The 24,456-nt window shown below is 40.1% G+C and overlaps 1 long non-coding RNA gene across 2 annotated transcripts in view; it reads right to left on the bottom strand.

The window, feature by feature from the left end:
- LOC134554641 (uncharacterized) overlaps positions 1 to 24,456 on the bottom strand; it is a 75,591-nt gene that overhangs the window by 4,361 nt on the left and 46,774 nt on the right. The window contains exons 2-3 of one of the 2 annotated variants that reach the window (XR_010081298.1): positions 2,658 to 2,763; positions 608 to 690 (exon numbers count right to left, since the gene is read on the bottom strand). This is a non-coding gene — a long non-coding RNA (uncharacterized LOC134554641). Of the gene's footprint in view, positions 1 to 607; positions 691 to 2,657; positions 4,565 to 24,456 lie in introns of those variants that run through there. The other variant, XR_010081297.1, reaches the window with a different exon arrangement.

Genomic DNA, 24,456 nt, shown 5'->3' with positions numbered 1-24,456 from the left:
TATACTAAAAGTGTATATTCTAGCCGTCAGTATATCTATGCTCTTCCTCAAGTCCTTTGAACTCATACAATTATTCTGGTCAGCCAGTTATCTTCAACTGTGATGTCTTTGCAAAACTGTGTTCTTGCAGTTTATCCCAAAGCTGCTGCAAGTCTCTCTCCCAGGAGACATGACAAAGTTGAGATTCATTGATTATCTTCTGGGATGAGGTGTCCATAACACAGCCTCCAATTGGGTCATTCCCAGATATTTATTCTGTAACCTCAGGACCTAAACAGAAAAGCCTCTTCTCTTAGACTGAAAATCTGTTAGGTAAGAAGGAGCAAAAGAGGCAGAGATTCAAATATATATTTCCCTCAATAAGGCAGGAGACAGGATGGGTTGGAATGGGGAATGAGTGAGCCATAGAGCTGTTGGTTTTCTCCCATGGGGGAAGGTGCCAAACAATCAGACTTCTCTGAAGCGTGTCAGTATCACCACTCAAAGTGAAGACATTCTCACTACCCTAAAATCCATCAACAGATTAAAGAACTTATACTGTGGTCCCAATAGCAAAAATGGGAAGGAGGAGTAGGAGCTAGATAGTTGAGGATGTGCATTTTTTTACCTGTGCGTCTTTGAGAAAGAGAATATTGGAAGAAAGCGAGTTTGTTTTCTTCCCTTCAGAAAGGTGACTGTGATTAGAAATGCCTGTGTGAACAGAGGTAAAAGGGTGTCACATTAAACCTCATTTCTTCATTATCCTCCCACCCAGTAACCAAATTTCCTCATTTCTTTTCACCAACCCCATCTCAAACCTCAAAATTCTCTGCCACTTAATCCCCAATCCATCTTAAAATCACCTCCTAGACCTCCCATTCTTCCCCATATAGAAACCTCCTCTAAATATGCAGCCTTGCAGCCAGATACTGCCTTGGCAGGTGCTGCAGTCCTCTAATGTATACCCATGCTTACTTTTTCTCCTGTTCTATAAGCTGAGTGCAAGTTGCACATACATCAAAACAAAACTCAGAAAAAAAGAGATGGCAACAGGAACATGTGCAGAGTAAAATATATGTGCTGTAGCTCAGTGTTGTGAAAAATTACTTCCTCCTCACAGGGCTCAACTCCGAGTTCAACATCTGCTAGGCTACTTAGCTCTTTAGTTGACACTGCATCATTTCTTTACCAAAAAGAATATCTTAACATGAAACCAGGGTTATCTTACAGTGATAGTTGCTCAATATTTCTACCCCCTTACTGGCAGCCTGCAGCCTAGGCACATTTGAATTTGAGGTTATGTCTGTATCTTCCTGTTTAATTGCCCCTTGTGAACTTCCATTAATTTGTTTATTTATATTTTAAAGCTTTTTGGTATTTTGACTTCTACAGCATGTGGGAGGAGGGAATTCTTCAGTTTTTTCTAAGCAAGAAAACCACTTTGGTAAGAAGTACAAGCTTGATTTCCATCATGACACTAGAACCAGGACTGCAATGAATGTGTGAGGGAAGCCAAGTTCAGTTTTATCTTTTATCAATTTGTGGTCCAAGCTGTAGACAGTGAAATCAAACTCACAGGATACAGAGGTATTAAGTGCCAGACTATCTGGAGAGACCAGGTCACAACCTTTTATTTTAAAAAATCACCCTGTGGCTTAGCAATATTTGTCGTGCTGTCTCCCAGCTACACTCAACTGACTCCAAAAGCTAGTTGTTAAAGGAAAGCAAATATTTCTTTCCCCCAAAAATAGTGAGATTGGGAAAAGGAAATATCAACTCAATGAAGCTCAAAAAGCTTCTCTCCTGGTGGGGTAACACAATGATGCAGCCACATAGTTGCTTCTTAAATGGTGGTTAAAAAGTGGCTTTTGTCAATCACTAGGAAAATGTAACCACCTTATCAAGCACTGGTGAAGCTAATAAAAAGGGAGGAGTGGGTTGTCCTGGAATTCCTCAAAAATCCCTTCAAATATTTGTATTATTGCATTTCAGCTGGATTCCTTTTAAAGTTCCCTCTTTGACCGCCCAGAGCATTTCTGTTCTCTAGCCCCTCAAATAATGATTTGGATAAAAACTCAGTTCTTAGAAGTTTTTTCTTCTTGTTTTCCAAGGGAAAACGTGAAGACAAACAACTGCCTGGGATAAGCTGTTTCTTATCTTCATCTTGTAAAACTCCTCCAGGAAAGCTAATTACAACATGTAAGACAGGGCAAAGAAGCACCAGAAAAGGAAAGGAAAAAGAGGCCTTGAAACCCACAGCCAGTCAGAGGAAAGTCCTGGCCTTAATAGTTCCTGTCAACAGCAGGAGAAGCCTGGAAAAAGTTGTACAGTGAAATCTGTGGCTCTGTGATTCATTACTTCAAGGGGAGGTTTAACATAGTACAGGAGGCTGAGCAGCCCCAGCATTTCTGTGCCTGGGACAGAGCTGCTTGGTCTTGTGGAAGTTGGACGGCGCTCCAGGATCACAATCTTTCCCAGACAGCAGACCTGAGCTTTAAATACCTGGACTTTTTGAAAACAAAACAAAACAAAACAAAACAAAACAAAACAAAACAAAACAAAACAAAACAAAACAAAACAAAACAACCACCCTCCCTTCCCCCTCACCCCCCCCCAAAAAAAAAAGACCAAACCCACAAAAAAACAACAACAAACCAAAAAACCCAATCCTCACTCACAGGGTTGCAGCCTCCCTGCTGCACCTACACTCTGGCGTAGGTCCCAGAACTGGGGTCCGTGTGGCAGCAGTTGGGAATCATGACGTTGAGGGACAGCAGAAGGCTACTAATAAAATAAAAAGTGGGTTTATTGCAAGTGCTCATCAATATGGTGGTAACAGCAATACGTGTTCATGAACCTTCCTCCAGAGTATTTTTTTCTGGTGTAAGTAGCTTTGTGTTATTTCCTAGCTGGCAATTAGGTGAAGTTCAGTTGCATTATGGTGTTATTTTAATCTGCATCTTTGAAACCTCGGTGGGTATGGTATATTTCTACCAGGAGATAAAGGGTGGTGATTTTTGAAAGCCATCTTGCTGTGAGGGTAATTCTGGAAAAAATTGCCCTGATTCACACTTGGGTGCTTGAGAGTTCTCAGCATTGGGGACCTCATCAGGTAGGGCAGAGGGTGGAATTCAATGTACAGATTCCAAGGGAAGATCAATCAACATCTTTCCCTTGTATCACAAGATTTTCCACCCAGATTTCAAGAATGTTCGTTTTAAAACAAGATATTGAAAAAACATTTTCCCTTTTACTTACATGTGAGGATCCTAGTCCCAGGTCTTCCTTTCTCCTTCAAGTGCTGCTGATGAGCCAGACAGCTGAAGTAGGAGGTGTGAGCTTGAGCAAACCATTAATATTGTGGTGCTTCTGTTTTCCTTCTTCTATGAAAGGACCATAGCAATTCTTACCTAGCTTACAGTACATTGAGAGGCTTATTATTTTCCAAGGACTGGCAATCTTGGTCACTGTCTGCTAAATCAGTAACAAGCTTTCCTCACTTTTTTGTGCTTTTCTGTTTGTTTTGGTTTTGTAAGTATTTTTTTTTTTTTTTTCCTTTATTCAAGCCAGTTCCTGCAGCACTTTGTAGCCCTCTTTTACTTTTCACCTTTAAAATTTTGAAGTCATCATTTAGGTCATCATTTTTAGTCTCTGCTTCACCTCCTACTCAGTCTGAGTGTGCAGTCTCCTCTAGTTCCACGAACTCTGTACCTTGCCCATTTGGTCCCCCTGTGGAGCTTGTCAGATTGCTTTGAGAAACACCCAGCCTCAGTGATGGTGCACCACAGCCCCCCCTTAGCCCAGCAGTAACATCCGCAAAGAATTCCCCTCTGCTAGTGAGCCATGGTGACCTCCCCTTCCTGAAGCCACGCTGGCTATTTTCTGTTAATCTGCTCTTTTCCAAATGTTCTCCTCTTTGACTCTTAAAAGAGTTTCAAAGGCTTTTGTTCACAACTCATGTCAAACTGACTAGTGTGTAGTTTCCTACTATGTCTCTATAGGTTCACTTTTAAAGTTATGCCAGTACGCATTAGTCATCCTTGTTCCTCAGAGACCAGTTCTGAACTCAGTAAACTTATGAAAACATCTACCGTAGTCTCTCCAGTTCCTACTGTTATTCCATTCAGTATTCTCTGATGGCTGCAGCACCAGAGTCCCAAAACCTGGTCCTGTGGAAGGTCCCCAGGCACATGTCTCATCTTTGTTATAGTCCTGGAGTTCAAAGAGTACATCTAGAGGTGCCAGAGGAGTTATTCTGGCTTTGCAGAACTGTTAGTGACCCCAAAGACTGTCCAGAGAGCATTTGAAATACAGTTTCTGGTATTATGAACACAGGAGCCTCCAGAGAGGTGCTGTAATTTACTCTAGGTCTCTTGTACCTTCAACTCTATCACAAGGCAATAGCTAAATATCAGTTCCTTAGGAGGACTCCAATGTTGCTTTTTCTGTCCAAGTAAATAATTTACCATCTTCTCTTGTAATTATTTACATCCATGACAATGTGAATTCTGTCCTTTGGAGACTCAAAAGAAGGAAAAAAAATCATTGTCACCTGAGATCTTTGTCAGGTTGTTTGATTTCTCTACTTCTGCACTTTAGTATAGCCTGTTCCCATATTCACAATGAATTTTGTGAGTTTATTACATGTGGTTTTGGAATAATCACCATTCCTATATCATGCCTTATGTTACTGAGATGTTCTCTTGCCTTCACTGAAATGGACTGGCCGAACAGGATTTCCATATCAACGTTGTTTCCTATCTCAGTATTTACACTTCTATTTTTACAAATAAATATTTATATTCTACAAGATACCTTCCCCTGGTATTTTCAAATATAAGTTAATTTAATAGATGAACCTATGAAGCAATAAGGGGGTATAAATACAATTGTAAAATTTATAGTAATGTACGAGGTTTGAAAAGATGCATTTTAAATTTGGGATCAATGGGGAAAATGAAGAAAAGTAGAATTTCCTAATATTGAGATAGATAATGAAAAGTTACTTTGAAGGTGAGTTTTTTACTGAAGGATTAGCAAGGATGTGTACTGGATGTTTAGGGGAACTCATGTTCCATCTATACTGCAATAACTTCTTTTCATTGCTTAGCATAAATAAAAAATAACTTGACATAATTCCTTATAGTTCCCAAGCACTTCGAAAAGGTCAATATTTTCCAGACTAGCTTAGTCTCGGGTGTTCTGCATTTGCCTGCATGGAATTTGGTGAATGTTTACGTGCCTTACCTGTAACCTGTCCCAACACTACTTTTAGAGGGATATAATTGGAAATTATTTCTGCTCTGTCACTGTGTTTATCTTTTACTAAGCCAGCAGTGATTGCATGGTCTTTGAGGACTTCCTCTATTTTTGGATACATTTCTGTACCACTAGTGGTTGGGGAAGGCAGGATGTTTGTCTTTTTTTGCTTCTGTTTTTGGTAAAAGTCAGTTGGAGTTCAAGGCCAGATGGAACATGTTCTTGGAAGAAAAACCAGTGATGATTATTAAATACACAAGCACCATATCCTAATCAAGAACTCCCAAACTGAAAATAGTTGAAGAGTGGGACATTACTAATGGGAATTTGCAAACATGCCTGTCTTTGTCTTCTTTAGGTATCCATGTAACTACCACAGCTGGAGAAAGCATAATGTGTTCAATGGCCCATTGCTGTGATATGTAATGCCTTCCTGTCATTTCTTTTAATTTGTGAAAATTATTTTTGACAACACAAAATGGATTCGTGTTTACCTGCTTACTGCTCCCCCATAAGGAAAGCAATTCAGGTGCTTGGCTACACTGTAAATGTGTCCAGAGACATTTAGGACATTTCTACAGAGCTGTAAAATGTAATTAAAGTTTTCCTTTAAAAGTCAGAGCTACAGGAGATGATCTACAAGAGACTCATGCCCTTCTGGGGAGGTGGTCAAGAGACCAGGTGGGTCACCCTCAGGTGCTAACAGTGATGTGTCTGTTCAGGCACTCACCTAAAAGCTTTTAGTGTAGTCAAGAAAAATGCATGCCCTAAAAGTGGGATTTACCCAGGGTGTCTTAGATGTGCATCTCCAGATGCAGTAACTCACACAGATCATATGTCTGCCTCTTGGTTAGAAGGATTAGAGGGCTGCTGGATAACTACCTAGAAATGCAAAGTTTTGAGACCAGGAATGCCTTGCACCATTTCTTTTGCCTTGTATCTTCTACCAGGGTTGACTCTGTTAAGAAAAGAAACATCTGACTCTCAGGCTGGATTCATATGTTGTCTCCCTGACACAGACTCTAACCCCAGCTGGCCAGATATGCGGCCATTCCTTCCCGTTGAAATTTGTAGGTGTGAAATCCCTCCAGGTAGCATTACCAACAGAAAATGTTTGTTTGGGCAGCATATATTATCAATATACTCACTGAACCTTTCCCAAAAACATTGAACTGGAACCCTGCTCTAGGTTCCTGCTTGCAATGATACATATACCTATTTATTAAGTTGACTTCTTCATTGTCAGTCTCTTCTTCCCCTATACATATATACATATATAATTCCCTATATATATACACATACATGCGCATATATATATATATATACACACACACACACATATATATACACATTCTGAAGAGATTTTTCCTTCTTATTTTCAGCAGCCGGAGACGAAAAATAGAATGGAGATCTTAAAGAACTTTTAATGCACTGCATGCTACCTGCAGCTACCTTTTCAGTAAAAGTGAGATCTGCTTCTGGATTGTATCCTTATGTGGAGTTCCAGTTTCCAAATCCTCCTTTTAGAGACTCCTTGAACGTGGGATGGTCACATTTTTTGCTTCGAACTCTTCCAAATTCACCATCTGGCACTTCTCAGTGCTGAAGAGTCAAGATAGTTGTCAGCAGCAATGCAAATCATTGTTGTTTTGTTAAACTAACCTATAGTACATCCCCTCCTTTATTTTTTTTCTTTTCTCTTGCTTCCAGAGGATATAAATAATAATGTTTAAAAATGAATAAACACACATGCAAAGACATATAATATCTCAGTCACATTCCAATGTCCTTGCTCAGGTTTTTCATTCGTTTACGATGCCAATGAAACTCCAACTGAGGTGAATATGATTGTGATAGACTAAAAATTGAGTAAAATGTGCAGAAGAAATTTGGCAAAAATTTGCAAGAGCAGCTTTGGCAATCCATTTCAGAATGCCTATTAAAAGGAAAGCTGAGCTGCCACTTGCGGCTTGGAAGAAAAAGTCTATTTTGAGGACTTGGCTTTATTCCTCTCAGTATCCTTTCTCAGTAGCAGCATAATCATTAGCACTTGTGGATAAAGTTCTGAAAATCTTGTCACACACACTACCTTTCACAGCAACAATGAGAAATACACCTCTGGCAAATTAGTAAGTTCTCTAGCACAAGACAGACAGGGATGGATGTCTTTTGGTTTTAGTCATTTTGGTCAATGAGTGGGCTGGTTCATTCATTGGTTTGGTTAAATAGCATTCATTCTGAATACCATGTTTGCAAACTCTCTTGCAAAACCCAAGGTTCTTCAGGAAAAGCTGTTGAGGACAGGCTCATAGTGGAGGTTGTATTTAGCACCTATGGGTTCCTGCTGCCTGTGACACTGTGAATTAGCTTGATGAGGCACTGCGGAGTGCTGCAGCTGCCACCCTTTGTCCCCTGGGATTGTCACTGTGCAAAGTTTTATCTCCTCCTACCTAACAGGCAAATGAGATTGTTTTCTCAGATACAAATCTTTGTTAATTATTAGCAGAGATATTTTTAAAAAATTAAATAACAAAATGTAATCTTGGAGAAGTGAGCCACAGAAGCAGTTAAGGATCTGTCTGGAGATCTTTGAAATTTCCTGTTAGTGGGATTTCCACGCTGATACAATCTAACACTTTTGGGGGACTGTGTACTTCTGTTCTGCTAGGATATCACAATTATCAATCTTTTGATTATAATATTCATGATAGTCAAGCAGACCAGAATGAACATAATTTAATTTAACTATTTCCACTTTCATATTTCCATAGTTGCTGATACAATATTCTGATGCAGCATATCCTCTCATTATCTCTCCATTTTGCCTTCACATACTGCTCTGTGCATAATTTTCTCTTTTCCACTCTTTTCAGACTCATGGGTCTCATTCTGACCTAAGGTCTACCACCATAAATTCAAAGTACTGCCATTTTTTTGCCATTACGTGCTTGCACTGATACAAATCACAGCAGCCTCCGATCCTTGGCATGGCTTATATCCTTCTTTTCTGTTACGATCTCGCTGTGCCCTGTGCATGACTGATCACTGCAGCTCACTCCTGCCAAATCCTCAGGCTCCTCCACCCAAATCATCCTCAGATGGCATTCCTAATGAAGGGTATGTGCTGCAGACTGCCTTCCTCCTGCACCTTTGCTCCATCTTCTCCTTATCCCTCAAGAGGGAAACCTCAAGAAGGGGTAAAAACCATGGGAGACACAGGGAGGAGGAGAGAGCCTGAGATTCAACAGCTCCAAACTATTCTGTCAACAAAATCTCATTACAGTAATACAAGGTAAATCTGTTATTGTACTAACAAGGCAAGCCCATCCTTGTCTCACTTTGTTTTGCTACCAGGACGTTTTTCCCTCATCCTACCACCTCCTTCCTTATCCTGAATGGTCACAACCCTTCCCTGTCCACTTTGGGAGAGGTGGAGAGCCAGAGGGGCCCAGAATCCCCATATCTAACTAGTGGGTTTGTGTTTCTAGGCAGAGGAGCGGTGTGGAACCAGTTAACGTGGCAGTTTTTAGAGCTGAGTATGCTGCACATTATTGCTCTCAGCTTTTGTTCATGCAGCTCAATGCTAAGACCTCAGTTTTGTATCACTGCAGCTACAGATTTAGCAGCTGCCTTTGCAGCTTCAGACCACAAGATACAGACTGACAACCAGTAAAGAGAGGATCTAGCTTCTTTTCAGTAGCGTATCTTTGCCACTAAACATATTTTCTATTCCACATTGTCACACATCCTATTCAAAATGAGTGTCAGGATTTGTGAAAGAAAAAGTTTTCTGTTTTGCACCAGAAGATCCTGAATCTAACAGGAAAGCTTTCCCAGCCTGCAAGGAGCCCTGGTGATTGCCTTGTGAGGCCAAAAGGAAAAGTGCAAACCTGACGAGCTAAGGGGTTTCTCCTTTTGTATTCAAGTCGCAATGACTCTCTGATATCTGATAGTGGATTTTTCCACCTAGCAAAACCTATGGGTAGCAGAGGGCAAGCACTTTTAAACGTGGTATATTTTTATAATTTTTTTTTTAGAAGTTATTTCAAACACTAGCGAACCTCAAAAAGGAGTGAGCTGAACAATTTTTAAAATGGCTTATCATGCTTACAAGCCAAATGGCCTTTGTGGAGGATGTATAGAAATTGATGAAAAAGCTTTTCAGTTTTGTGTTCAGTGTGAGCATCTACTTCAAAACCTCCTAAAGAGAAGACATGTTCTGATCCAGTCATTGAATACAACAATTTATTAAACTTTTATTTGTTGGGCTATGCATCCATGAAATACATGAAGGCAATATTCAGTTTAAGATTTATGAATTAGGTTTATGGAAAGGCTAATGTTTTTTGAATCTTACATTACCTAACAGTCAAAGCTAATCCAGAAGGTTGCTGAATCTCTGAAGCCACAAGTAAAGTTGTTTTTATGTCTGGCCCTTTTTGGAAGGTAAATTGTCTTGTTTTTTTAGACTAAACCAGATAGAAAAACCTGTTTCCACATATTAAGTTTGGACAGACATTTTTCAGTTTTCTTTTACTGCTGTTGTCTTTGGTTGCATATAGATCTAAAAAAAAACCCCAAACCAAACCAAAAAAACAACAACTCTGAATCCTGTCATACAAACAAAAGGGCCTAAAGGATGCAGAGAGACCTACTGTGATTTATTATTCCCTGTAATTTATAATGGTGGCATTGTTACTGTCTCAACTATGAAGATATTGCATTAATTTATTTTAAGAAGATTGCCACATGAGCTGTATGTGTATCCACATAAATATTATCTGACTTTTAATGCAATGGTATGGAAAAGCTAAGATGCTGCTGAGATAAGACATCAGTGCTGTACCTGGAAGAAACTTCTGCAGACCAAACTTGGCCCAGTTTCCAGTCTTATTGAAACCAGATGTCTTTGCGGCATTTAGCTCCAAAATGTGTGGTGCTTTGTCCAATCCATAGCCCGTAGGAACTGCTATCACCCAAGATACACCATGGGAGGGTGTCCCAGGGGCTGCTTCCACAGTGGTGCAGAAAAGATGGGCTCGGTGCAAAGGTCTTGCTTTTTGTGTAATTTGTTAAGAGCATTTAACTCCATGGGAGATTTCTTGGGGGGAGATAGTGACTGTAGTCTCTCTGGATATTGGAGGATGTGTCTGGACAGATGTTTGGAGACAAATTAGCATGAAACTCTTCTCGCTCCCCTTAAGACACCTTGTAAGACCCAGGGCTGAAGCTACACAGGGCTTGGGAGGAATCCCTGTGCTTCCCAGAGCTTCCCTCCCACCTCTGCAAAGGGTATCCCAGGGCAGGGGAAGGCACTGGCCTGACTTGGCTTCTCCCAGCTGCCATATGGTTCCTCAATGACTGTGTCCAGCTGCCACAAATTAAGACTGTCCCTCGGCCTCAGACTGCTGGAGGCTACCCTGAAATGGGCAGGGAATCAAAGGAGCGCATCCGACCGACGCCCCAACTGTACTATGCCATGGCAACTGCTGAAGCCTCTGTATTTAGCTTGGGACATGCATCTCTGTATGCAACAGAGCTGTCCAGGCCAGCAGTACTTTCAAGACTGAAAGAAGTGCTGGTTAACCATTTTTTCCCCTCTTAATCTGTTCCAATTTTACATCCACCAGTCTTCAGAAACAGATAACTTCACCTACCACAGAAACCTGTTCTTGAGGTCTGCTGGTCTGCCAATGGAAACTTTAAAAAGATTTTTTTCTGTCATGGGATTTTCCTTTCAGGATTTGGCCCTTCTGTTTTTTGCTGGTTTGGGTTTTTTAACCCTTGTGAGTTATGGCACAACTACTCATAGGTTTCACATGAGAGAAAGCTGCTGTGTAATGGCCTCATTTTGAAGGTCCAAGGAATGAGATAATTGGTATGTAGGTTACAGTGGTTGGCCTGTCTGTAAGATTGAATGGATCCTACACCTGAATATTTCAGTCACAAAATTGAACACATTATGATTTTCAGCATTCGGACTACATTCATGCATTCTTCTACATCTAAAACACCTCATTCACCCCCTCTCCCCCTCCAAAAAAAAAAAAAAACAAAGAAAGAAAACCCAGCATCTTTTACCCTTTCCCTATCCAATGCTATAACACGAAAGTGAATTTCACCCCTATTGGTCAAAATTTCCATTTCTAAAAGTGCTTCTTTATCTTGTTATTTGTTCTGCTTCCCTGGGCTGAGTTGCTCCGAGGGAGGGAAAAAAATCCTTTTTATGGGTTACATTACTTATGCAGCAGGCATGAAACTGCAAACACCTGGTAGAGTTTCCCTTGTGTGAGCTGCAGCCTACCTCAGAGTACTTTACAAACATCTGAAACTCATTCTGTGGATCTCAAAGGCCCTCTCCATCACTGATTGAATATTTTTATGAGATCTATTATGGAACAGCTGTGATTGATACCGGTGATCACACAATAGAGGCTATTAATGTTTGAGATGTGGTCACTGTCATCCAGAAGAATAATTATTAAATTAAGGTAAGTACAACATGTATCCCAATTCCACAGGCATTACGCCTGCTTTTGGCAGGGAACATCTGGATGAGGTGATGCTCACTGTAGGCATGGGGATGGTTGGAATATTGGCTCACAAGGATGTTAATTTTGGCTAGTGAACTGAGAAGTAAAATATCTGAGAGAATTGCAAAATTAATATCAGATTTAAAATCACTAAATAAGAACTGAATGGACAGCAAAGTATTCTGTGACAGTGCTTCTGCCTTTCTGTGCATTTCCTGAAATATTTTGTCTTTGTTGCCAGGGAACCCCCAAAGTTTTCCCGTGCCATGTAGTCTATAGGATCTGTTATTACCTTATACTTGGAGACACCACGCCACTGTTGCTGTGGAAAATAATAACATTTTTTGGGTGCAACATGAGTCTCTCTTTCAAGAGACTCAGACATAGACATGGTATATGTACCTGTAGATGTTTCTGTGTGTTTGTTTGCACACACATATGCTTATGTAACACTGTGTGTAGGGTGTGCAGGACAAGCATGTGTGTGTGTACCTCAGAACCTCTGTTAAGTGAGTACGACTGTCAGACAAGGCCAACGTCTAAGAGGACAATTTTTATACGAGGGGAATCAGCAAGAAATCTTCTTTATAACTTAAAAGTAATCTTTGGTATCTGGAACACAGCCACTAGCAGCTGAGTGGTGCTAGACCATTATATGAGGGGTACTTTTCAGCAGTAGCACCCTCTGAAGGAGTCCACAAAAATGTATATTGAAAAGATAACAAGAACTGAATTTTTTTTCTTGATGGATTGCACCTTTAGTAGTTCTTGATATTTTGTCTCAATGCTTAGTACACTTGCAATGGATTTGTCTCTGTTTAAACTAATTAATTGATCACAAACTGGCAGTATATTAGAGATCTAAAAATCACCACTGTAATTAACTTCATTGCTGCTGTTTGCATCATATTTCATGGTCTTGACTATTTAAAAGAAACCTGTCCAGATTGTTTCATCTCAATGGAATTACGTTGTTTTATACCTGGTGGATTCTATGAGTAGGACAGAGGACAGAAATAGTGCGGTTTTTTCACTGCTTTGATCCTTTGTTGATAGTTTCCTACAATCTTTTTTCTGTCTAATCAAGAGGATAGTATTAAAAGAATGACACAACATCAGAAATTATTAAAAAAGGCAAGCATCTATCTATATTAAGTTTTTTTATAGGCAAGTTCTTCTTTTTTCTTGTTTCATACAATTTTTGTTCTTTAAAACCAGTGGCAATAAGATCTGCAGTTATAAAAACATCCAGTGTTTTATTTATACAAATATTGTGCTAAGAAATGAGAAATCATATAAAGGGTTTATTGTTTCTTGAAGTGGCCAAATTCTTCTTTTAGTTATACCTGTATAACTGTGTATTGAATTCAGGGCTGTTCACTGGTAGAGACAAAAATTTAGCTCATATTTTATAAGTGAATGAAGTATTTTACCAGGTTCTCCTTTCCTTCCTGTGTGAGTCAATTACACAATACATTCAGAGACTTGCTCCAGCTGGGGCTTTACACAGTAATCTGCTGTACTCATATGCCAATCTCAAGTTTATATTAGAAAGAATCTTTAAACAGTTTGAAGTTCAACAAAACAGAAATTCAGGGTTCGATGTCAGAGAATTAATCTTTTTCCAGATGTAACAGAACCTGGTCATCATGGATGGTCTCAGTTTATGCAGCTGAAAACTGCATTTCTTTAAAGTGCAATTATGCTTACATTTTACATTTGGCTAAATTATATCTCCTCTCTGCAAGCTACAATGCTAAAGGTGACTACAAATCAACATATGGGTTTTCTCTAATGCAGAGAAAGCCCAATTATGGCAAGGCTGAGTGGTTATTTGACATTTATATGAAGTACACCTATCCTAAGATATGGAAAATTGTCATTATTTTCAGATGGGAAATAGCTGGCAGACTATTGAATACTGTCTGTGTGAACCTTTGTTGCACAGTACAACACTCAAGTTTTACATTGCTTTCAACCATGAGTGTTGGAAGAAAAATTCAGGGGAGAAGAGCCTTGGCATGCTACTTCTGTGTGATTTTTAAGGACAACCACTTTTAGTTTCTGTGCATTTTACAGTGCTTTTAATTTGAAAAATTCTTTTGTATAGGTGATTGCATCCATCAGCATTTGAATTTCAGTGGTAAAACCCCAGTCACCTTAGCAAATGGACTTGTGCAAGGTTGTGAGGTTCATATCCAAAATAGTCCTTCCTAGCTTTATTGTCTCCAGAGCTTTTCTAGTATCCTAGAATTATGTAGTCCGAAATGGAGGATGGATAAGGTATCTTCTACTGACATCCCCTGCTGCCTTTCCAGCACTTCTGTGTCCTAGGACAACTCCACATCACCAAATAAGGGAAGTGACATTGCCTCTGCATTTTTCAGTCATACTTCACCAGAAATCCATGCTGTGCTTCCAAAACCTCCACATTTGAGTGTGCATGTTTTTCTAGCCTAATTACATTTACAAGATGATTACTTAAACCACCTGAGATGAGATCATATCCACACCAAATGGACAGGGAGAACTTGCTTTTTATCACAGCGCACAACTGCTTGAAAAGAGCTATTTTTCAGTCATCCTTTCAAAAATTCTACCTGATCTCATACATTTGTGTCCCTTCAACTTAGCTGTGTGCTCTTTTAATATGTTTCATTCATTTTTATCTCATAGTATATGATTCAAAGGGAAACACAGCATAGAGGGGCTGCAGATAACCTAGAAAGGCCTGATGGTATGCGCTGCACTGTGCCTCAGAGGGTCGTGTTGAGTTTGAAGTGAGATTCGCACTTCTCACAGCAGAGATGAAAATTCAGTTACAGTCAAACCTCTTCATTCCAATGGGCTGAAGATAAGGATGCCGAGAGTTAAGCATGCAAATCTGCTCTATCCAAAGCTTGAACTTAAGAATAGGTAACTCAGAGAAAAGGGGAGTTCATACCAGCACATATGAATATTTTTATCATATCAGTCTAGATTTTTTCTCTTTTTCTGTCTTTTCTAATTTTAAGGCAGAAGGTTATTCTGCATCCATATGTGTATTTATTGTGTCTTACAGCACAAGAATGGTCTTGGTGCTCTAAGTAAACACCCTCCAACCATTAGAACATCCTCATACCACTTCTGAAAACCTGAAACCTCATAATATAACCAGTCCTGGTGACCTCTCTCTGTCTCATGTTTAGAGGGATGAATATTGGTGGTATTTTTTTCTTGATAGTGATCAGCCAGGTTTTTAAAAAATCAGAAGAGTGTGTGTCTGTATAAATAGGGCTTTTTTCCTGTATTTACTTGTACACTGGTATTTGGAGGACTGAATTATATCTTAGATATAATTCCTCTCAAGCTCTTCCTACTTGGTCTGTATTCTAAAAGCCATGATGTAGCATAGAAGTAGACAGAAAATGTATCTGAATGGGTACATGCACATATGTGATACTGTGTGCACTTCACTATGTTTAACACTGGAATTTAAGATGTTAGTTTGTCTGTCTCTTATTCTAGTCTTCTACTAGTGTCACTCCTCTGTGATGCTTTACAATTCAGAGAAGCATCCATTATTTATTTTTATTCCCCCAGGTGACATGAGGCCCCAGGCTTTATTTAATACATATCAGCAGGCCCTGCAGTGAGTACAGAATTGTTAATTTCCTTGTAGGCTCACTTGTGAGCTGTTATGAGAGCAAGAGTTGGGTGAACATTTTTTAAATGGTGAGACTGATATCTGAAATATGAGATGCAGTGGGACTGTTGTCTCAGTTTTACAGATGAGGAAAGGAGAATTGGAATAAAAAATAAAAAGCCAATTAAAAGTATCCAGTAATTTGGAACAGTGAGCTTCAGGAGGACTTGGCAACTTTATACAATTTGAATATTTAAGGCTTGGCTCTGGTTTGTTTTATTTTCTTCTGTGGAGGGTCAGACCTCCACCTACACCATCTGAGTGTAGACTTAGTCACAACTCATTTAGGTGTTCACCATGACTACTTAGGCTGGTAGCATTTCTGGCATCCTTCTCTGGACTTTGCAGATAACTTACAGAGAAGGATCATGCAACGAGGGATCCATCAGGGCTGTGTAAGATGTCCACTTTAGGAAGACATGAAGGATATAATAGAAGTATGTATTTTTCTCCATGGGCTATGAAAGGAGTAAGGACCACTAGTTCAAGGCTGAGGCCCCAGGTCAGCTGAGCTGAACTCCTCTCAAGGGTTGAATGTTAGCAATGAAAAAATTAAAACTCCAGTTCTTTCTGTATCATTTTTTGATTATCACATTAGATACAGGTAGCAGTGTTGTATTACAGAGTTCAGTATAATAAATATGTGTCCATTTATCACATATTCATTAGATATGTATACATGTCCACACAGATTTTGCAGCTATCTACATATTTTTTATGTATGGACATTGAAACATTAAGGCATTTCTGAGAAACTGAAGGGCAACGAATGCAGAGCAGAACTCTACTGCTCTTAAATTGAAATTTAGATGTTCTTCAAAGGGATTTTATAAGGAACAGGTAGAGTTTCATGTTAACCATTTGGGAAAACACTGCAAAGATCTTTATTACTGGATATAAACCTAGGAATGTCTTCACAGCAAGAGGATGGGGTACATTTATCTATTGCTTTGTACAAGTAATTTTAGTGCCTTTGCTCTCAGTACTAGTGGTCTTGCCTTTTATAAGTGAGACGTGAAATTTAATTCTACTCCTTCTTCCTTGATTTACTTTACAACAAAAAAGGTTTTACTCAAAGGATTGCCTACACAGTTTGCAGACAACTAGTTGAGCAACTTACAAGAAAGCTATCTGGTTTCTTGATTGGCACGTACCATGTCCAGAGGTCCAAGAAGCCCTTGCTTTTTTTCTGTCCAGTAACACAAGCAGAGGAAGTGCTAATCAGTAGTATTCTGTTGTCGTTTACTTTCTGCAGTAGGCTTGATTGCGTTCCTTGACCTTGTGAAATTTAAATCTCCTCATCTTGCAGGCAATAGAAACAGCTATTGCTGCACAATCCATGGCATTGTGGCTTGGTTTCTTCTTCCCACCTCTCCTCTTTTTCTCGTTAACCCATAATCATGCTGAGTGGGCTAATTTGTCTTATACTGCTCTCCCAGCTAACCTGTGAACTGGAAGTGGAAATATAATGAAGCACTGACATACTTTAAGAGCAATCTTGGTGGTTGAAACAGCAGATATGTAAAATTTAAAGGGAAGTAAACATGTAGCTGTATTCTCAGCAACTACCTTCTGCCATGCCAATCCAGGTGCTACCTTCAGTCTCTTATGCTTCGGTTTCTGACTTCTTTTCATTTCCAAATTATTTTCATCAGGTTTAGGTACAAGATTTCTTTCAGCTCTGCCCTTTGTTAAGCCTTTTAAAGAAAATTAAGGAGCATGACTTCCAGGAAGGTATTTCATAACATTTTTTCAGAGAGGTTACTAGTGTTGTGTCTACAGTCTGGTTTGTTTGATTCAGAATAACTTGAGGGAATATGGTGAAGCCTCTTCAGTCAATGCTGACCTCTCAAATGTGAAACCACAATTGTTTTTAGCACTTATATACTAGTGTACAGATTAATTTAGGGTTTTCTTCTAGACTAGCAGATCCTTACAATGATTTTGAGATTGACTGCATATTAATATAAGTATTTGAGGTGTTTATTCAGATCAAAGAATTAGCTGTTTGTTTTTATAACTAGTTGAATTGTACGTACATAATTCCCAAGCTCTTGGTTTTGTTTTAAATATCCTTAATCAGAAATCCAGAAACTCTTGCCAGCTGTAGCAATGACCAAATCTCTCCCTTCACTTCCCTGAAGAATGAAGAAAATCAAAACAAATTGCTCATTGCTTTGCTTTCTTACCATTCTGAGGTCACGACTTCCACAATCAAATGAGCCTCCTACAAAAAGGCTGTTTCTGTGTTGATTTTCTCTTGGATACTTTTCCAAATCATTGCATGTTCCCTGTTACTGAATATTCTAAAAGGGTTGAATATAAATTCCCAGACAATCGACTCTCATGGGTTTTATTTAATCTATTTTTAAATTATAGCACCTCTTATTAATCTCTTATTGAGGGAAAGGGATGATCTGTTAAAAAAACCCCTTTTTAAAGCATTTAGCATTATAACACTCATAAAATTATAACAAAGCATTATAACACTTCTCAGGATTAAAGCATGCTCAGGTCAACACCAAGTGCTTTAAACACAAAATTGAGTTTTTCCACCTGAAGTGTTTGAAAAGTATTACCTCTTTGCAAAGGGCTTAATTAATTCACATTGGCCAAACAGGGAAGACAAACCCCACATTCTTAAATTATTTATCAATAAATGAGGATTTTTAATTTATTAATTAATTTATAATAATAACAACTATCTGCTACATTGATTAAGCACAGCAAAAGCAAAGTGCTTCCCTTAGATTTGAACAGGCTGCAAGTGCTTGGTGCTGCTCTGTCCCATGGCACCTACCCACTGCATCCAGCAGGAAACACATGAGCAACACCTACTGCACTGGGTGCTCCTACAACTGATCTAATGCCAAATAGAGTTAACAAGGGAAAAACTCATGCAAATAGGGGAAGATGTCAGAGCTGAAATCTAGGGTAGGAGAACACAATCCTGATCCTGGGTCTCCAAAACTTTGTATGAAGTTTACATACTTTCCATGTGTGGCCATCAGATCTTTTCCTAAATCCATGGTGCTTAAAAAAATCCCAAAAAACAAACCACAAAGGAAAATACTTTCAAGAATTCCAGTGTGTTTTTGAGTCAGATCTGTGTTATCAGAGCAGTCCTAACAGTTAAAACAGCTATGTCCATGGGAAACAGAAAGTGCACATTTAGAAATCATTCCCCTTTAATATCATTAACATAGATGATAAAATAATACAATAAGATACCTTTCTTTTGTCCAGAATTCTCATAGTAATAAAAGAACAGTGGCTAAAAGTGCTTTAAATATATTAACATTTTTTTTTAACTCTGCAAGTCTTTGTTCTCAAGAAAGAAAACTGCTGTTTCACTTCCCTGAAGCCATTGGTAATATGATGCAAAAACATCAGAGAAAATCTAATGCAAGATAGGTGCAGTCCCCAAGGGAACATGCTCTTCTTTGTTTTATATTTCCATTGGAAATCTGGGAGATTTTGCATGCAAACATCTTATTTCATGGGGCTGCTTCTCAAATTGAGAGATTAAATCTAGCTTGGTATAAAGGCCTTTTCAATAAAGTGGGTTGCACAGTCTTCTGTTTACAGAAAATTGATGCATCATCTGATATGTCTGAAATTGCTAACTTCTGTTTCAGTAAAGCTGAAGGAATTTCAACCAGCCCATTATCTAATCACGAAAAATATTCCCTTAGCATCTTGTTTTAAGGTAGCTGGCTGGCAAGCAGTGTTTGGACTACTGTATATCACGATTCATTACAGTTGCAAAATGGACTGATTTTCTTGAGAAAGTCATATTTTCAGAACTATCCATCATACACAAAGTGTTCATAAATGCCTCAAAAGCTACAAAACAGCTATTAAACCCTATTTTCATTTTGGGTTTTTTTTCCCCTTCATTTCATATATAACCAAAATTTAAATATATAAGTGATTATTCTTGTTGAGTGCACATTGACTGAACTCGCAGCAGTAGGGACACTCAGTATGAGCCACAGCTGATTTCTCAGTCCTCAGAGCTTTATGGCTGCCCTGTGCCTGTTATTAACATACCTTCCACCAAGGCAGAACCCAGCTGAGTTTGCTCAGCCCTCAGCACACTGACATTACTGAATACATCCCTTGCATCCAAGCAAAACTGCAACCCAAATTTTTCAGAGGGCAGGAGGGAAATGTGCCTGTTAGTGAAATCCTGTGAGTGTGGATGCAGCAGTGCAGGGCCAGAACTTCTCTCCTGCCCCTTGGTGATGCTCCATCCAAGATGCAGAGTTCTGTTGCCAGACAATTGTGCCCAGCAGCTGAAGCAGGAGTTTCAACAGCTTTGCTTGGCAAATTTGTCAGGTTGTGAGCAACTGGAGAGGGCAGTGCTGTGTAATGTATGGGTATGCTTTCACCAGGTCTGCACACCTCAGGCAATCCTTTGTCACTGCTGTTCTCAGGCAAGTGACACTATTTAAAACAGGCACCATAGAAACTTTTCAACCCAGAATGCAGAAATGAAAGCTGAGAAGCAGGGCAGGTAACTTGTACAGAACCAAGGCCATGGCCCAACATCTTTAGAGCTGTTAGGACAGCAAACACTCTCAGCTGCATTTCATCTCTTACCAAGTAAGAAAGAGATGAAAGCTTTAATTAACAATGCCAACCTTTTCTGCAGGACTTTCCATGAATAGATCTCAAGGGCCTTCACTAATGAGTTAAGTAAAAAAAAAGTGTGTGTCTCCTGGGTTCCCAACCAAGCCTCCCAGCACTGCTGCTTCCTTCCTCACCATTCTTCCCCTGTTTGGTTTCATGGAGAAGATCAAGTCTCATATGCTTGCAGGGTAGGACTGTTGACACTCCTCCATGCCTGGAAGGGACTTCACTGTCCACTGAGGCAAGTGGAACAGAGGATATTTTTCTGGATTTAGCTTTAAGAAATAAAAAACTGATTCCTGTTCCCAGGAGGTGCAGTGAGAAATATATCTGAAGCAGAATCTGCTGCCACATACCTTCTACTAGTGTTTTCATCTCAAGGTTACTTCTATTAAAAAAAAGTACTTCCTTTGGCAAAGAAGCCAATTAACACATGAATTTCAAATGTAGATTTCAGATATTTGTTTTAATGAGCAAACCAAACTTAATCCCAAATTCCTGTAATTTTGAACAACTGCTATTTTGCAACTTATAGCAGTACCTTTAGGTACTAAACCTGCACTCAGGCCTTAATGTACTAGGCATAGTGCAAAAACAAAAAAAGGAGAGATACTCTTCCCTGATGAGTTCCTGAGCTAAATACATAGGTTGAGGTAAAGAGAACATGAGATTATACATCATGTGCAACATAGGGCCAGTCACCTAGGTGTCTGTCTGCATGCCATCTCACACTGCTTCCTCTCTTGGGAGGACATTTACTTTCAACTAACAAGTTGCTACTTCTGCTAACTGTACCATCTGAAAACTATTTAATAAAACAGAAATAAATTGGTCAAGTAGCTGTAATAAAAGCAATTAGAGCTAAGAAGAGTGATGAGAGTGGGCGGTCCCAGAGGCAGCAGGGTCAGGACAGGAGTGCCCTATTATCCTGCCCTTTCTGCATGAATCCCTCAGAGAAGCAGATGCAAGAATGGCAGCAAGACTTCCCACAATGGAATACCCCAGCCCTCATCCAGAACAAAGCTTTTTTGTCAGCCTCATGCTTTTTCTGTACAGCCAAGGTGCATAGTCAAACTGACTATACCAGAGGCCTGGTATAGTCAGTTCACTGAAGTTCCAGGATATCTCATCTTCACTTCATGACTGGAAATATACTCCAGGCCCTTCCTGGTCCTTTCCCTTTCTCTCTGTCCTCACCTTTCCCAAACAAAAAGTTTTTTCATGTATGCTGAAGACAGAAGAGAGAAAGATGAAGATGCAGGTAGTGTGAAGGATTTCAGGTGTCAATTCAGCTAAACATCCAGACAACAGGGAAACCAGCCTCAAACCTTGATCCCACCTGAACAGCACTCAGAAAGTCAACTCTGGCAACTACTCCTCTGAATCTGGTGGTAAAGAACTCCAGGCTGTCCTCTACTCCTGCCAGCACCAGTGGTAGCCCCTTTTCCATCCCACTGAAGACTACTGATGCTTCATTTGCTGAAGAAAAGCAAAGACAGACATGGGTTTTCTTCAGTGTAACACAACACTTTTGATGAAATTCGTGTGTGAAAGAATTTTTGTGTAAATTAATGTATACAGAATGGGGGGACAAGGGGTTATGAACTGACTACTACCCAGGATCCTCTCAGCTCCACAGGGAGAGTCATCCACCAGAACCAGGGCCACAGACTATGCAGCAAAGCCAAATCTCACACCAGGTTATGCAGTCATTCAGGCTCTGTTTAATCAATTGGAAATCTTTCCTGAGGTAGAATTGAAGTAAAGGCTTAACCCATTGTCATTGGACAGAATAGCAAAACCTCACAAGGTGAGAAAAGAAAATCCTAGATGTGTCTCTCATGGGCAGCTCCCTGTTTTGGTGACTGATAACTTACTGCACTTTTTTCCTTTGTTCCTGAAAATGTCAGTGATGTAAGAAAGGCTTATGGCGACCTCTCCCTCACACGCTGTAGGATTTGATCCTTGAAGGAGATGGAAGTGATCCATGAAGAAGTGCCTCGCAGGCCATTGCTGCCGTGAGGGGGAGGCCCCCTCCATGACTGGGAGGTAACACTAGGAGAGCACACAGGCTGGAAATGGAGGATAAGATAGGAATGGGAGCCTGCAGCTGGGGAGCAGAGGCTAGAGATTACTTTTTTATTATTTTATTTTAAACATATGTATTAATCATGGCTCAAAGCAGGGATGGCAATGGGAAACTGCAGCTGGAATGGGTAAGGCAGGAGGAGGTGATTTTTATTTCAGACATAAATTATGTATTAATTGTGGCTTGAAGGAGGGGTCAGTGTGGGAATCTGTAGTGCAGAGAGGACAAAAAGGAAAGATGATTTCAATTGCAAGTATATTTATTGAAGTGTAACTCAAAACAGGGACTGGATGGGAATCTGCAGCTGGAACTGATAGGACAAAAGAAAATATTGCTTTGGTGGAGCGGTATTATTTTAAACACATGAATAAGTCCTTAGCTCAAAGCAGGCACAAGGGTGGGAATCTGTAGTTTGAAGACATCAAGTAACACTTGTGGGAGAGAAGATCTTTATGTCTTTTCAGGTGCATTCAGAGCTTGTGAAGGTTGCTGAGCTGACTTTACTGGAGCTGAAACACCATCTGTTCTCAGAACTGGGTAATTCAGGATTCCCTAGCAGCCACCACTTCCCTGCTGGCTCTTGAGAGTCCGCTCTGCCTGACAGACACGGATGTGCCTACGTGACCATCGCAGTGGAGCTCACAACTGGAGAGCAAGGCAGCTCCCTCTAAACGCAGCTTGCAGCTCCACTCAGCGGGACCAGTTTTGCTCAGGAATGGCTGCAGTTACCATTACACCACAGAACAGCCCAGTCCTCCTGCAGAACAGCAGCAATGTGGGTCACTGTGGTCCCTTTGCCTGGTCTCCAGGCAGTGGGTAGGCCCATGGCCTCGGTAGGCCACCATTCCTCATAGTGATGATAAGTGATCTCCAGGCTGTCGGCTTTATCTGAAAAGAATGTCAGATGGAGCCAGCTGGGAGTGGGGCTGTGGGCTGCCTATGCCCACTCTTGTCTGAGCAACAGGAACAGCCATTGCCCTGCAATTAGCCTAAAGGAGCTGGCATGTTCTGGAAACCCATTTTGTTGGAGAAGGCATATCTTTGAATTCAAACAGTGTGCAGTATTGGTTAGAAAGAGAACGTTGAGCCCATGGAAATGCCATCAAAGTGCTAGTGGCAATTAATATTCATGTATCTCAGAGACAACAGGCCTTTCCTGTCTGAAGCTCAGGTCTGAAGCCTCGTGTCTGGCCAGTATGTCCTGTGTTGCAGCCCTGAGCAGGAACATTACATCTGACACAGGCTGATGTCTAAAAGAGCCACTAAACACCATGCATTTTTTTTCAGTGCATCATTGCAAAAACACCTGTGCTGAGTAACTTTTCAATAATAACCTGTGAAGACTGTTAGAGTATTCATGGAGCTTCAGAACATTATTTTAATTTTTTAAAGATAGTTAGCTTTAGTGTTTGCTTCTTTGCTCCAAAAAGTAAAAAATATTGGAAAAATACTTGATACGTGCTTTTCATGAGGCATACCAGTGTCTGTTTCCCTTCTGGCTCTAAAAACATGCCACTATATCTGCACTGCTGCTTTCTTTTGAAACTCCCACAAGTGCAAACCCTCTTTACTCATGCTGTGCATATTTGTGTACATTATGTTTATTATATAATTAAGCTTTGCTCTGTAAAAGTGTATGTTTCCCAGTGTCTAGCACACTCAGGAGAAGTTATGAAGGAGATGCAAAGTGCCTGAACCATCATGATACAAAACTTCCCAGTAGGCTCCAGAGCTTTTTGGTTACCTTGAGCAACTCATATATGGCATGAAGCCAAGTGGTGAAGGAGGCAGCAGTTCTTGCCCCTTAGAGGAAGATCAGTGCTGTCCTCATCAGCTGTACCTGACTTTGCTTTACATATACTAGACCATCACTGAATGATGAGCTGCAAATGAGAAACTGGTCAGAAAGTCTGAGGAATTCGTCAGGTTTAGCATTAGGTTATGCTGTTGACCACTTGTTATATTTAAGGAATGCAAGTTTTGAGGTAAACATTGAATTTACCTTAATTCATGCCAGCTGTGGACACTCTGAAGCGAGGCCTTAAAAGGTCTCTTTTCCTCTGAGTGAAACAGCAAATCTTTGCTGCTTTTCTTGGTCTGAGCAGAGTTGACATCCATCTTGTTTCCTATCCTCTAGATCTCAGATCTGCTCACATTTCAGTGCCTGGGTTAGCCTGCGAGATTATGACAGGAAGAAATAACCACAGTTTTCAGGCAACATACTGTTCCAAGCTCACAGTCCAGACCTTCATCCAGTGTCAGTCACCTTCAAAAGC

This window comes from Prinia subflava, chromosome 1, assembly GCF_021018805.1.
Source record: "Prinia subflava isolate CZ2003 ecotype Zambia chromosome 1, Cam_Psub_1.2, whole genome shotgun sequence".
In the NCBI taxonomy this organism is placed as follows: Eukaryota; Metazoa; Chordata; class Aves; order Passeriformes; family Cisticolidae; genus Prinia; species Prinia subflava.
The sequence above is the reverse complement of the archived record's forward strand: the minus strand, read 5'-3'. Positions and strand labels throughout refer to the sequence as shown.